Genomic DNA, 13,556 nt, shown 5'->3' with positions numbered 1-13,556 from the left:
ATATTTTGAAGAAAACGTGTGAAGCAGTCGCGACCCCCTAGCCAATTTTCCGCAACTTTTTATGATATCACGGAATCTTGTTTGTGCGATTTGCGGCCGCCTAACTGACCTGTCGCGACGACGCATAACCTGAAGTCTCTAATGCGGCTCTAGTTCCATTGGACCGCATCACTTGAATGCTAACGTGCAGTTAACGCATTGAAAATTGTGCTTTATTGTTGGCCCGTATGACGTCATTCTTGCTCATAACACGTCAGTGGCGCAAAATTTTAAGGTTTTTAAATACTGCTTGCTTTTTTTCGTTAAAAACATATTTTGTGGCTGTAAGGAAGCAAGATACTGAATTCTAGTTCTTTCAATTTAAACACAGTTGTATTTTCTCTTGATGGCTCCTTTAAGGAGTTCATGGCGCCTCACCGCTCCTGCTCGGCAAAGGGAATCGTCAAATAATTGAACCGGGTACTTATGGTTCTGCATCTGTATCTTTCTAGCATATCCGGCGGAAGCGATGCACTTGACGATATGCATGTCCCTCTTCCAGTGCCTTGTGTTACTACTTTGAAAGCAAAAATATTGATTGGAGTCTGTCGATTTCGGTAAAGTTTGCTCTCTACCATGTTTAGCGAGACAGAATCCATCACGTCGAGGAAGTTGATACTGGTAGTGGAAATTGGTTGTGAGAAAGAAATGTCAGGGTGGACCGCGGTAAACTCGGCTATAAATCTCAGGAGACTGAATTCCCAGTGGGGCCAAATCAAATAGACATTGTTGGTGAAGCGCTTTTAACAAATAGGCTTCAATTCGAAACCTGCAAGCAAATGCCATAAAGTATTTGCATAATTTGGCCCAATCCTGGTGCCCACGAACGAACCACTGACTTGAACGTTGTTTTTGCCATTGAACTCGAAATTATTTAGCTCAAGAAATATTCTTAGTAATAAGCCCCATGTGAAATCTCGACTGTCTAGGCTACCGCGATTCACTGTAAGCGTGGATCACCGCTTGTAGTAAAGCAGACGCTTTTTTGACCACACCTTTCAATTAAAGACAACGAATCACATCAGAAGTTCACATGTCGCGACTAAATTGTATTCTTGTTGACTAAGCGCGAGGCATACACAGGACGAGACAAGAGATGGGACGAGGACGAGCGCTAACTTCCAACAAGGTTTATTTCGAGATCCAAACGAATATATACCCCTCCCAGTGAAGAAATACACACAATCATCCAGAGATAACACACTTGCCATGCGCGACCATTCTATGGCCTCAAAAATTTCAACTCTTCACCACAAAGGCATCGGGAGGGGATGCTGACCCAATCCGCCCCACTCTAGAAAGCTTTCCCGCTTCGATGATTTCGCGCGTGAGCCTGCTTTTGCTTTGCCGTATCAAAAAAACGTTTTTAAAGATCTGGCTTACAATCCTTTACAACACACGTGCTGCAGTGCAGTGCGAGGAAACCATCGTGACCATTCATAACAATGCGTGCGTGCTCGCGGAGCCTATCAAGTAAACAGCAACTGGTCTGTCCTGCATAGTGCTTTCCACAAGAGACATGTAACTGGCACACCACATTTTCTGCACACGAAAGGAAAGGATTTTTGTGCTTCTCGGAACATCCTCGGTTAATTTTTGCGTCTGAAGATTCCATCTTTAATAATGAGGCCAGTTTTTGGTGGCTGAAGACACTACATTTACACTTGCACGTACTCCGATCTTGTTTAGGTTGTGCGATAAGCCAATATTATACGGAACCACGGCGCATTTAGGGGGAGCAATGACGTTTCTTGTGAAAGAGAGTGTTTTGAGATTTGCCTCTTGACCAAACTTTCGCTACCAATATCTGTATGTGCATGGGATAACACGCATTCGAGAGCCTTAAAGTCTTGCACGTTGAAACTGTTGAACATCAGGTGAGGGCACAACTTTTGTAGGGCATTGCGGAAGCAGAGGTTGAGAATGCCTCTTTTAACAAGTTTGAGTGATCTGAAAGAGGTTTACCACTCCTAGGCTGGTACGCCCAGCAGGTGCAGTTCTGGTGAAAGGTGAAAGCTATGTCTAAAAATCATAGAGTGTTGTTAGATGGCAAGTCATGGGTTTAAGACAAGGGCTTGAGACATTCTGTTATAAAATTGAGTGTGAAAAGAGCGTGTGATTTGCAGGAGCTAGGATCAGTCAAGACAAATCAAGAAATCGTCAACAAGTCTAAAAAGGCGCAACACGTGCTTATCCTTCAGGGGCCTTATTCACGACTGCACAAATTGCCGGCGATTTGCCGGAAGTCTTGTCTGATTGCCTTTCACCTTTGGCCACGTGCTTTCGGTTGACAGAGCGGTTGTGTGTGTTGTCGTCATTTAGACGTTTTATGACGTTTACGGGCTCCAGTTCTTAGGTTTGCCTTCTTTCAGTTTACTGAAAGCGCATATTTCTTGGCCGGCAATAAAAAACCAGACTAAAAATACTAGACATGACAACGTGGGCCTGTCTTTGCTATTCAACAACAATAATGCCTGTAATACACGCCCTCTCTGTGATTGGCTGACAAGGCATGACGTAATTTAAACAGTTGGCGGGAACGATTACGTCATGCATTGCCAACTTCAGCCTCCGTAAAAGTGACGTAATGCAAGTTACAGCTTGAAAATGGCGGCGGTTTTTGTCGCAAAATACAAGCAAAATAGGGCCAAAAATTGCTCCGGCGTTTGGCGCCGCGAAATGTCCGTCTATTTGCAACAGGCGCCGTTTCGCATGCACACTGTTTAAAGCAAGTTTCCTATCGAAGCAAATTATAGTTTCAACTGCTTCCAAGTCAGCGATCATGGAGCATACAAATTACGTGCAGTATATTGATTTTACGGTTGGCAATAAAATAAACATTATTTGTTTGGCGTAACCGCAACATAACAGGGCAGTACAAGCCTCTCCATGACAAAGAGAACCCAATGCAAGGCATTTGTCCACACTCGTCCTAGTAAGTTGTTGGGTAACTTGATCGAACTCAAGAGAAAAATAACAAAGAAAACTGACTCTTTCGTTCAACAGCGCTGATTGAAGTCGAGATTGACGAATGAGTGAATCGGTGACTACGGTGCGCTCTGCGGTTATCAAGCGTAGTGCTTCGCTGCTCTTACGTGTCATAGAAGCGATGGTCGCGGCCGTCTTTTTCTGTGATCACGCCATAAACTTGTAACATAGCAGCAGACGATGGCTTGGTGGCGGTGGCGGCAGGGAAGGTGATAACGCAACAAAACTTGAATTGAAGCGCAGAGCCCAGCTTAGTTACTAAAAGCGATTGAACGAAATAAATAGATGGGTTAAAAAATTGTGTGATGTTCTTTAGCTCGACATCCCCCTTTCGCTCGCTTTTGGATCAACATTACTCGATCTCCTTATGATGTTGACGCCAATTTTGACGTCCAGAAATATGGTTTTCTAGTCAGCCTCAGCTACCGTCTTAATTTTTACAGTACCTGCCAAGTGTTTTTATATCTTTCTTGCATAATGTTTGATGCTTTGATTGCAATATTTATGAGTGAATCGTCAAATTACACTGCATGTCGTCATAGCTATAGGTTCAGCACGTCACTCATTGCTTACGTCGTGCTTACGCAAAAAATTGCCGGCAATTTGTGTAGTCGAGAATAGGGCCCCAGGTCGCAGGAAACGGTTCTGTCAAGTTTGGCTAAACACAGGTCGCTTAAAACAGGAGCACTGTAGAAAGTTTTGCAAATGTTCTCCTTTCGGAGGTAGGGCTTTCCATTACACAGGATAAATGTTGCTCACAAATAAACGGATAAATGTTCCAAAAGAACCACGGCCGACACACCAACATTGTTTTGGAAGGCAAATCCCCCTAAATTGTCTAAGCTTTCTTCAATACAACTAAGAAAGAAGTCATGAGGGATCGAATAATACAGGTCTTTTACATCGATGGAAAGTGCGTACATGCTTTGGTGAAAACGCGGGGAAACAAAATCTAGAACATCATCTGAATTTTTGAAAACAGATCGTCCACTGTCAAAAGGCCACGGTTACTTTGTGTGAGCTATGCGACGCACTTCTGCCAAGTTCCGTTTTCTGAAATGATTACTCGAAATGGTTTGTCTGGCTTGTCGGTTTTTGCGCTGAAGAGAACTTCTAGAAAGTATTTTTTAGAGTTGGTCTTGCTGCTGACCGGTTTAGTGAGGTTAAGCTTCTCGCACAGTTTTTCCGCCTCAGATTTTACCTACGAAATGACTACAACCTTATCACATTTCAATACGGAAGAAACAGCTGCACTTGCTCGTGAATTGAAACGGTTATTTGATAGAACTGCAAACCCCCTTCCTTGTCGGCGGGAAGCACAGCGAGGGCATTATCCTTGAGGTAGGACGCGTTTTTTTTCAGCGGCAGCCTGGAGTTGTGCTGCTTCGAACGTAAAAGAACGTCGACACCCGCGGAAACACAGCCGCCATGCTCAGAGTCCGAAGCCCTCCCGAAGCCCTCCGGAAAAGATTTCTAGAGTAGGGCCGGATTGCGTCAGCACCCCCTCAGCAGGGAGGGAGAGAGTCGACTTCAAAGGCTTCGAATGTTCGGGACGACTGAGCGGGAAATGGAAAAGAAGATGATACATGGAACGTTAAGAGAGAAGAAGTGAGCGGAGTGGGTCAGGGAAGAAACGGGTCTTAAGGACATATTAGAAAAATTAGGAAGAGGCAATGGGCGTGGGCAGGGCATATAATGCAAATCCGGTATGCCCAGTGGTCATTAAGGGTAACGAAGTGGCCCATCAGAGAAGGTTAGCGTTGCAGGGGAGGAAGAACGTTAGGAGGGCGGATGAGGTCAAGAAGTTCGCAGGGATAAATTTGCCGGAGCAAGTGAGAAGCCGGGATAACTGCATATATATGGTAAATACCTCTTCCCTGAAGTGGGCATAGACAGGCTGATGATGATGATGACGATAATGACGACGAGGACGACCGTAAATGCGAAGTGATAAATAGCATGATGCAGGTAAAACAAGCTAAAAAGCTGTTTAGAAGGCAGGTGCCATCGTCTAATATGGGGATTTGACGAGTAAAAGGCCAGTAAAAAGTACAAATAAAAGCAAAAGTACGCCCCCCAAATTTTTTATGATAAAGCGGGAGCGACGTCCTACCGGCATGTCAGCGCCTTATCACGGTGTTCAGCAGCGAAATAGGACAGCACGCGCACGCGCATAAGGCTATCTACGGTAAGAGTGTCATCTGCTGCCCTGTTTTCTTGAGAGTGGTAAAGCACCTGAAACAGCCTCTGAATGACCTTGTGCCCCACGCTGCCACCTTTGGCAGCAGCGAAGCGGTCTTGCAAGATAAGAAAAATAGGGGGTGTGTTGCCCTGAGAAGAACAGTGGAGCACACGGCGCCCGCACGTGATAGTTCCATGCGTGTGCTAGTACCTTCACATCTTTTGCCGGTGAACGCCCTAATGCGCTGACGTGCCGATCAGTCGTCGCTCCCCCTATGTTATTAAATTTTTTGGAGGTGGTGCATATTCTACACCACAAAAACTGGTGGGTATGAGTAGTTAGCAGGATTCGCCGAATATAAAACTTATTAAGTGGGTCTTAGTGCACTTAAAACAAAAGTGATTCTACTTACGGCCCACTGGTAAGGACTGGTTAACTATGAACAGTCAATTTAAACAAAACGTATTGCTCCGTCTTTTCGTCTGGCACAGACTCCTCTGAAAGGAAAATTTTAAAGCAGCGCTTCTTTCTTTTTTAAAAGGCAAAAGCATGAGTAAATGCTTTACCGGAAATGTTTAGCGGCGTTTGGCTGCTTCCTTCTTACAAAAATGAGGGGTGAAAGAGAAAAAACAAGCACAGCATAATTTCAAAAGATATGACATTGTTTCTAAAATACGACGACATGGCCAATTTAGGGTAAAAACGTTCAATGCAACCTGTCACTAGGAAAAGGTCACTAATGATGCGCAGTAGTTTAAATAACATCTGCCTCCGCCAAACTTCTACGCCGCGACGTGGGAGAAATATAATGAAAAAGAAGAGAAATTTAGGGCAAGACTACGTTTTCGTCAAAGGGCAGGGTACAATTATTCTAAAATTGAAATCAACTAAAATATATCGCCCTACCGGCCTCACAGCATGAAGATTGTTTTATAGCTCCAAAAAGCTTCCCTTCATCCTTACGAACATTGACACTTATTCGGTTTGTGGCTCCTGAAGGGATAGGGGGGGGGGGGGGTGTCACAGTAACTTTCTGTCGCCTAGAACTTTAAACAATGTCGAATGACACTTTTGGCCAGGCCAGCGTACAGTAATTTGCAATTCCTCTTGTACTCCAGAAATCAACCAAATCTGTTTCGATTTTAACTCATGTAATCAACTGGAAGCTATTTCGCATAGTGCGTTTCTGCGAGGAAACAGGACACGTGGATGACCTAACCTTCACGGTTAGTCAGCGTCAGCGCGAAATGCATATGTCGTCTGTTATTGTAAAGTTGCCTCCATTACTCAAATATACCGTTCCACTTGTAAATATTTACAATTTGCCGTCACTGTTTTATTGGAGAATTCCTTTCTAAAAACGGCCCATGTTTCCCCAAACATTTTTATCTTGTTTGCGTGAACTTTGACAATAAAAAATTCAAATGTTCCTGTTTTCCGAACAGTTTATGAGAATGCCAATCTCCTTGTCACGCTTTTGATGGTATATAGGGTGCCGTGCATTGAATTATCACTCTAAGAGTGTTCGCAACAGCGCGCCCTTTACTCGAATCTCGAAACACAGCAACATGATTGCATAGCAAAATTCATTTGCCATGAAACGTGTTTGAAAATATCAGACCAAAATGTGCAGCTACACTTTGAGAGCATCCACAGGGGCCCCTTGCAGTAAGGTTTAAATCCAAAGATCAAGTTCCAGTTCTGAATTCCGAAGTGGTAGTTAGGCACAGGAGCAGAGGTAGCTTGCTGATACTTAGTGAATAATTATCATTTACTTTGCAAAGTTTTCGGACGCGATGACTAAAATCCTTGTCGAAATGAGTAGTTGTTGCTGCGAATACACGTGGGTTAAATCAGTGTAAACAGTGAGCAAAAACGTGCCCCTCGGTGTTTATTACGAGCGCTTCTAACGATCAACCTCCGGTCACAAGCATATGCAAACACACTAATATTAGAAAAAGGAAACCAAGGTTAAACGTTTTTGTGCCACTTTCTACAGAAATGACAGTCGACTGCTTACCCACAATCCTATCTTACGAAACTCGGTTTCATAAAAAATACCAAATTCTCATTTGACCCCTCCTAGTGCCTACTAATAAAAAGGAATTACAACACTCAGCTGTTAAAATCATAATGGTTTATTACGGGGTGGCATATATAACCTTGCTAACCAATCAAACAGAGGTTTGAAAATTGCGGCCTCTTGGGAACGTCCTAAATAAGGCAGTGCTTTCCTGTAGCATCACTACATTTCTAAGGCTAGCGGCAACACTTGATGATGATGATGGTTGGATGCTTATGGCGCAAGGCCAACTAGGGCAAAGAGCGCCAAAACAATGGTTAAATATGACGGATGAAGATGTAAATACTGAAATTGCTCAACAAAAGCAAAAATAAATCAGTAAAATCAGTAAAAACAATGGGGATGGCTGGTGTAAAAGGCCAGGGTGTGATAGTGAATAGCATGAACTTAGGTGCAAAAACTACGCGTGATATGAGATGAGTTGTAAAAATTTGATATCACTAAGAAACTTGAATGTGTGTTGTAGAGGAATCATAGGATTATCCGCTAAAAACAGTGCTGGGTGTAGGTGGAATGTGTTGTCTGTAGAGTTGAGGGGAGTGCTTGCGTCTAGTTGTGTGGAGCGCTTTGCGTGTAATGAGGACGTGAAGTACAGGCAGGCCCTCCCCACACCTGCTACACAGGGGTCTTGGAGATCCATTGAGCAGATGGGAGTGTATCGCGTGCGTGTGGCCTATCCGTAATCTAGCCAGGGCAACTTCGATGAATCTGTTGTGTGAGTCACTAGTGTATCGTCCTAGGTGTGGTTTTATTATGTGCAACTTGTTGTCTGTCCGTGTACTCCAGTCGGCTTGCCATATTTTGCGAAGGTGTTCTCTTATGTGTGGCTTGAGGTCAGTGTAAGGTATTGTTGTTATGTCCACTGTATTTGCAAGTGCAGCAGCGGCAGCCATTCGATCCGCGGTCTCATTTCCCGCGATTCCAGCATGGCTTGGAACCCAGCACAGGATTAGTTAAAAATGTTTAGCATATATGGACATAATGGCATTAAAGACAAGATTGACAATGTGGTTTTTCGTGGGTCTGTGTGAAGCCAATGCACGCACAACACTCAAAGAGTCTGTAAAGATGACAGATTTAGGAAATTTTTTTTTACAGAATGTGCTAAACAGTGACTAAAATGCCATAGGCTTCTGCTGAGAAGATAGTGGTAAGTACGCTCATGGTTATGCAAGAATTAAAGTTAGGACCGTGAGCGGCGCAAGACACCATAGTTGAGATTTTCGAAGCATCAGTGTAAAATTCGGCACACTTATATTTATCCTACAGGGACAAGAAGTGCTGCAGAATCCCAGCACCCGGAACCCTGTTTTTTCCATTTTCATAAAAGAAACATCACAACAGACAGGCGGCAGTTGCCATGGTGGCATAACGTGAAAAAATGATGAAGTGCATACATCTAAAAACCCAACAGCACGACCTGAAGCGTCCTCTCTCACCCTGAGTGAGTAGGGCAAAGAAGCAGATGGACGATTCGAGAATAGCCGGGTTGCAGATGTATCATTGAGGATGGGTTTAAAAGGATGGTTACTCAATGATGAGACCTTAAAGCCTATAATAAATCTATGTATATTCGTTGATGCTCCAGGCACCATTTGTTGCTTTCAACGTACAGACTCTGGGCTGGGCTAGTGCGGAACGCACCAGACGCAAGGCGCAGGCCCAAGTGGAGCACTGGATCAAGCATTTTTAGTGCGGTTTTTGATGCCGACCCATACACGACACTACTGTAGTCTAACCGAGACCCGACCAAGGCTGTAAAGACACGGAGAAGCAGTTCTTTGTCTGCACCATAGGATCTGTGGGAGAGGACCTCGAGGATGTTTAGTGTTTTGAGGCATTTATGTTTAAGGGCTTTGATGTGTGGAATGAACGTGAGCTTTTCATCAAATATGACACCTAATAACTTGTGCTCCCTTTTCACAGGAATAGGTGCACGGTTAAGCGTAATCTCAGGGTCAGCGTTAATCCCACGCTTGCGGGAGAACACAACAAAAGTACTTTTGGCCGGGTTTAGTTTAAACCCGTTAAGGTTCGCCCAGCCAGCAAGTTTCTTAACACCGAGCTGCACTTGACGTTCGCATATTGACAGGTTACAGGATTTAAAAGATATTTGCACATCGTCTACATAGATGGAACAGGAAATGGTCGGCGGCAATGCCTTTCGGAGGGAGTTCATCTTAACTATAACCAACGTGCAGCTTTAGAACTCCACCTTGCGGCGCACCATTTTCCTGCAAATATACATTAGAAAGTGCAGTGCCAACTCTCACTCGAAAGGTTCGTTCTAGCAGCAACACGTGCTCACATACGTTCTCTTGGCTATGTTTCCTGCTTAGCGCATAAAAAAATCCATTTTTTAAATGCGGAGCATTTCTTAGGCTTGCCTGGTCCTGCGTCGTTGATGGCGCCGCCGTCGACACGCTCACTGCGCATGCGCAACTCTCCTCCTTACACGCACAGCTCCGCGATATTACACTACAAAAAAAGAAATATTATGCGGCGCGCGGTTACGATCCCACGACTCTCTGGCCACGACGGGAGGTACGCGGTGCTCTTCCCACTACGCTACAAATTCGGGACAGTTGCAAGTGCTACGAACGCGCCTTATGTCCTTGACTCATTACGTCAAGAAGCTACTGATACAACGAAGGCACGCGAAGCTGAACGTCAACGGAAAGGACGAACTGAAAACTTTAGAGGGGGATGCTGAATTTCCCGTGGGAAAGCTGTGGCGGGAAGCGCCACGCACCTTGCAGCTCAACCAGCCCCGTCCGCAGAGCCTCTGATGCTGATTGTGGCAGGATGCCCCTAGGGATTGGCCAACCAAAGAATCCATCACGAGATAGGTTCGCGTTCAACCACCGTCGTCATCTTCCCGTAGGGGAACCGCCGAAGAAGAACGAGAAGACAAAGCTGCGAAGACAAGGGCGTGTACATTGCTCTCAGCCGGTGCACCAATGTCCACAACCTTTAGGTCACCAAAGCTGACGGAGACTACCGATTCTACCACAGAGACAACATCGACAAGAACATGATGGATGAGTTTCGGCGCCTCGAGAACCACCGCCTACTCACCGTAACACAACAGCACTTGCGTGCCTTTGCCACCGGTGTGGACCCGGACGCGGAATTCCCTCTGGCGCTAGTAAAAACCACATCACTCAACATAACGGCAACACAATGGAACCACACGGAACCGCCACGATGCTTCGCATCCTCATCAGGGTTCCCCACGGGAAGATGGTGTAATTTTTTTTTTCACCCAGGTACATGAGGACGTCTATCTTTCCTTAAAGTATATCAAAATAAAGGCACTTTATATTTGCATTCCATGAAATGATTATACAGGGTGTCCCAGCTATCATGCACCAAGATTTAAAAAAAGAGTAAAGGCGTAACTCGAAGAAAACCTAGTGCATAATGTTCGCAGTACTGTGAAGAAGCGGAGAGTAATTTTTTCGTTAATTAGACTTAATTAACCAATTGTAATTAATTATCTAACTAGAGAAATACTGTCCTAATCACTAAAGTGTCAATGAGGCACTTGTAGGTAACCACGAGGGGCATCTAACTGCGGTATTTTCAGCGATGAACTAATTGCGTACACATTTATTCTGACTGATAAAGAAAACCCGCGAAATATGAAAAATACCACGTGACAGCGCCTCCGCGCGCACCGTAAAGCAACGCCCTCAAACAGGCTGCCTCTGAGTTAGCCAGAATGAAATAGACAAAAGAAAGAAAGAAGAAATCGCGACCGAGTTTGTTCCTTATCTGCACACGCGTCCCGCGAATCTTGCTGCTGCTGCTCCTTCCATGCATGCTATTATCAAGGTGATGCGCTGTCTCTTCGGGCGGGTAACACGCAAAGCAGTTGCTTTCAATCAGCTTTGTTTGGGGACGCTGCTTCACAATGCGCGCGTAAGCGTCGTCACGTGGTATTTTTCATATTTCGCGGGTTTCCTTTATCAGTCAGAATAAATGAGTACGCAATTAGTTCGTCGCTGAAAATAGCGCAGTTAGATGCCCCTCATGGTTACCTACAAGTGCCTCATTGACACTTTAGTGATTAGGACAGTATTTTTCGAGTTAGATATTTAATTACAATTAATTAATTAAGTCTCATTAACGAAAAAATTACTCTCCGCTTCTTGACAGTACCGCAAACATTATGCACTAGGTTTTCTTCGAGTTACGCGATTTCTCTTTTTTTAAATCTTGGTGCATGATAGCTGGGACACCCTGTATAAATATGTAGTAACGGATGTAGTGATGGTTGGTTGCCCATAAAGATGCACGAAAACTGGAACGATATAAATAAAAGCGTGAGGCATTTTCACAAAGTAAAATATCCAAGTTTTGCCATTTGCACAAAAACGGGGTATTCTACTAGATAGCCAAAAAGGGTTAACCGATTTTATTCAATTAAAGTGTGGTCAATATCCGGGAAGAGGCTCACCCTTTTGAAATAAATAAACAAGCGAACCCATTGACTTCTTTATTTCACATTGGATGATTTAAACAGCCCCAACCGCCAGTAAAATTTTGACCGCGTCTTAACGTAAACCCTTCAAAGTACACTGAAGTACGAACGTATACAAAACTCTTCCTTCTTTTTGAAGCCCTGGCCGCCTATTTTATTTCACTTTAAGGGCAAACGGCTGTTCTCAGTGACGTGGGTGAATAAAACTTGCATTTTGTCCTTTGCGCTGACCTGGAAGATAGCCGCCGAAATTAATTTATGGCCAGCATGGAACCTGGCTTCAGAAATGCATTTCTTAATCCGCAAAGCACTGCTTAATCTAAAACCTGCTAAGTTACCAGAACTTGCTAAACTCCGTTCTGCAAAATCTTTCGCCACATTGATTTTTTTTATATTCAGGAACAAAATTTTGGCATGAAGGTCCGGGAAATCGTCGTATATAAAGAGTATATTTGTAAGTTTATTTATCTGGAACATCTTGGGTAAAATATGTAGGTAAAATGTATAAATAAAGAAATTCCTGATAATACCGACATAGGGATATTCGGGAATCAGACGAAAAGCTGTAGCAAAATGCATTTACGTAAAAACTATAAATTCTATTTTATATTTATAGTAATATTCTACGCTGGCGAAAGTATATGGCAGAGCTGTCAGTTCATATGAAGCGTCATATCTGAGGAGGTGACCTTTCCCGAAATGTTTACAAATCGCTGTATTTTTAAGCAAGAACACAGTGACACGAAGCGACATCTTTAACTTGAAGATCTGGAGTTATGCAAGCGCTATTTTAACTTAACGCGGTTGTTTATAAGTGGCCACTACTCATAGATGTGGGAGTGAATGTTGGAATATTTCCACTGTCCTGCCGGTATTACACTCTGCTCTTCCGGGAAGCACAGAACTTTCATCAAAAGAAAATAAGTGAGAACATTCAAAAAAATATTCTGTTTGCCACCTCTTCAGCCTACAACTAACAATTACTTCCTGCCCATAGCATTCCACAATAGCCCTTCAGCAATCCTATTGTTTCCACCGACAGAGAGAGACAGTCAGAGAGAGAAAAAACAATTTTATTTTTGCAAATAGGATTTAAAGATTTCTAAGCCGCATACGGCCTCATCGTCTACAAGGGCCCGTGCGGTTTAGTTTCTGGAACCGCCTGGTCTGACCAACCCAATGCTGGTTCCCCGTGATGGAGAGCGGGGTAGAGGAGAAATGGGTGTAAATTACCTTATTTGAAACAATACAAGAAGTGTGATGCCGGAAACTTGTGTGGTTTAGCGTGTGTGAGCGTGTTTCTGTTGGAAAAACAGTGAGTTTGTAGGAGTCGTCAAATTTAGTTAGTGGTAAAATATAATACCGAGAAGCTGTTGGGACACCTTGGTTGGGCGGAAAAGAGTCCCCTTATCGGGTGGTAAGTTCGCTAGCTAATGGTGGGCGGCCCCATTACCGCCAATACCGGTGTGGGCTAGGGTGCACAACAGCGACACGACTTCAGTGGAGGACTTCCTCCGCAGTATTTGCATAGCGAATTTAACTGGTGCCCTTGGCAAAGTTGTGGAGTGCCTGTTCGGTATGTGAGAATTTTCATGTGTGCGGGGTGTGAGTGAAGGCTAGGGCTACTACCGATTCCTCTTTGTCAGCGGGAATTGGTGAGGATGGTAAAGCAAGTGGCTGGTGAATGTGCGAATTAGTTACGTACTACGGCGGTGAAACCTCCTTGGTAGAGTGCCGCACTGCGTCCACGCATAGAGTGTGATCCGAGGGTGGGTAGC

At 44.2% G+C, this 13,556-nt stretch overlaps 1 protein-coding gene across 1 annotated transcript in view; it reads right to left on the bottom strand.

Annotated features, from left to right (window-relative positions):
* LOC144139130 (uncharacterized) overlaps window positions 1-5,742 on the bottom strand; it is a 136,633-nt gene extending 130,891 nt beyond the window's left edge. The window contains exon 1 of the mRNA XM_077671584.1: window positions 5,622-5,742. The gene's annotated coding sequence lies outside the window, so the exon portion shown is untranslated. The remainder of the gene's footprint in view (window positions 1-5,621) is intronic.
* Window positions 5,743-13,556: the final 7,814 nt, after the last annotated feature.

Source organism: Haemaphysalis longicornis, unplaced genomic scaffold (genome assembly GCF_048455015.1).
Source record: "Haemaphysalis longicornis isolate Haplotype H1 unplaced genomic scaffold, Haemaphysalis longicornis Haplotype H1 scaffold_5, whole genome shotgun sequence".
Lineage (NCBI taxonomy): Eukaryota > Metazoa > Arthropoda > Arachnida > Ixodida > Ixodidae > Haemaphysalis > Haemaphysalis longicornis.
This window is presented reverse-complemented; position numbering and strand designations above follow the sequence as displayed.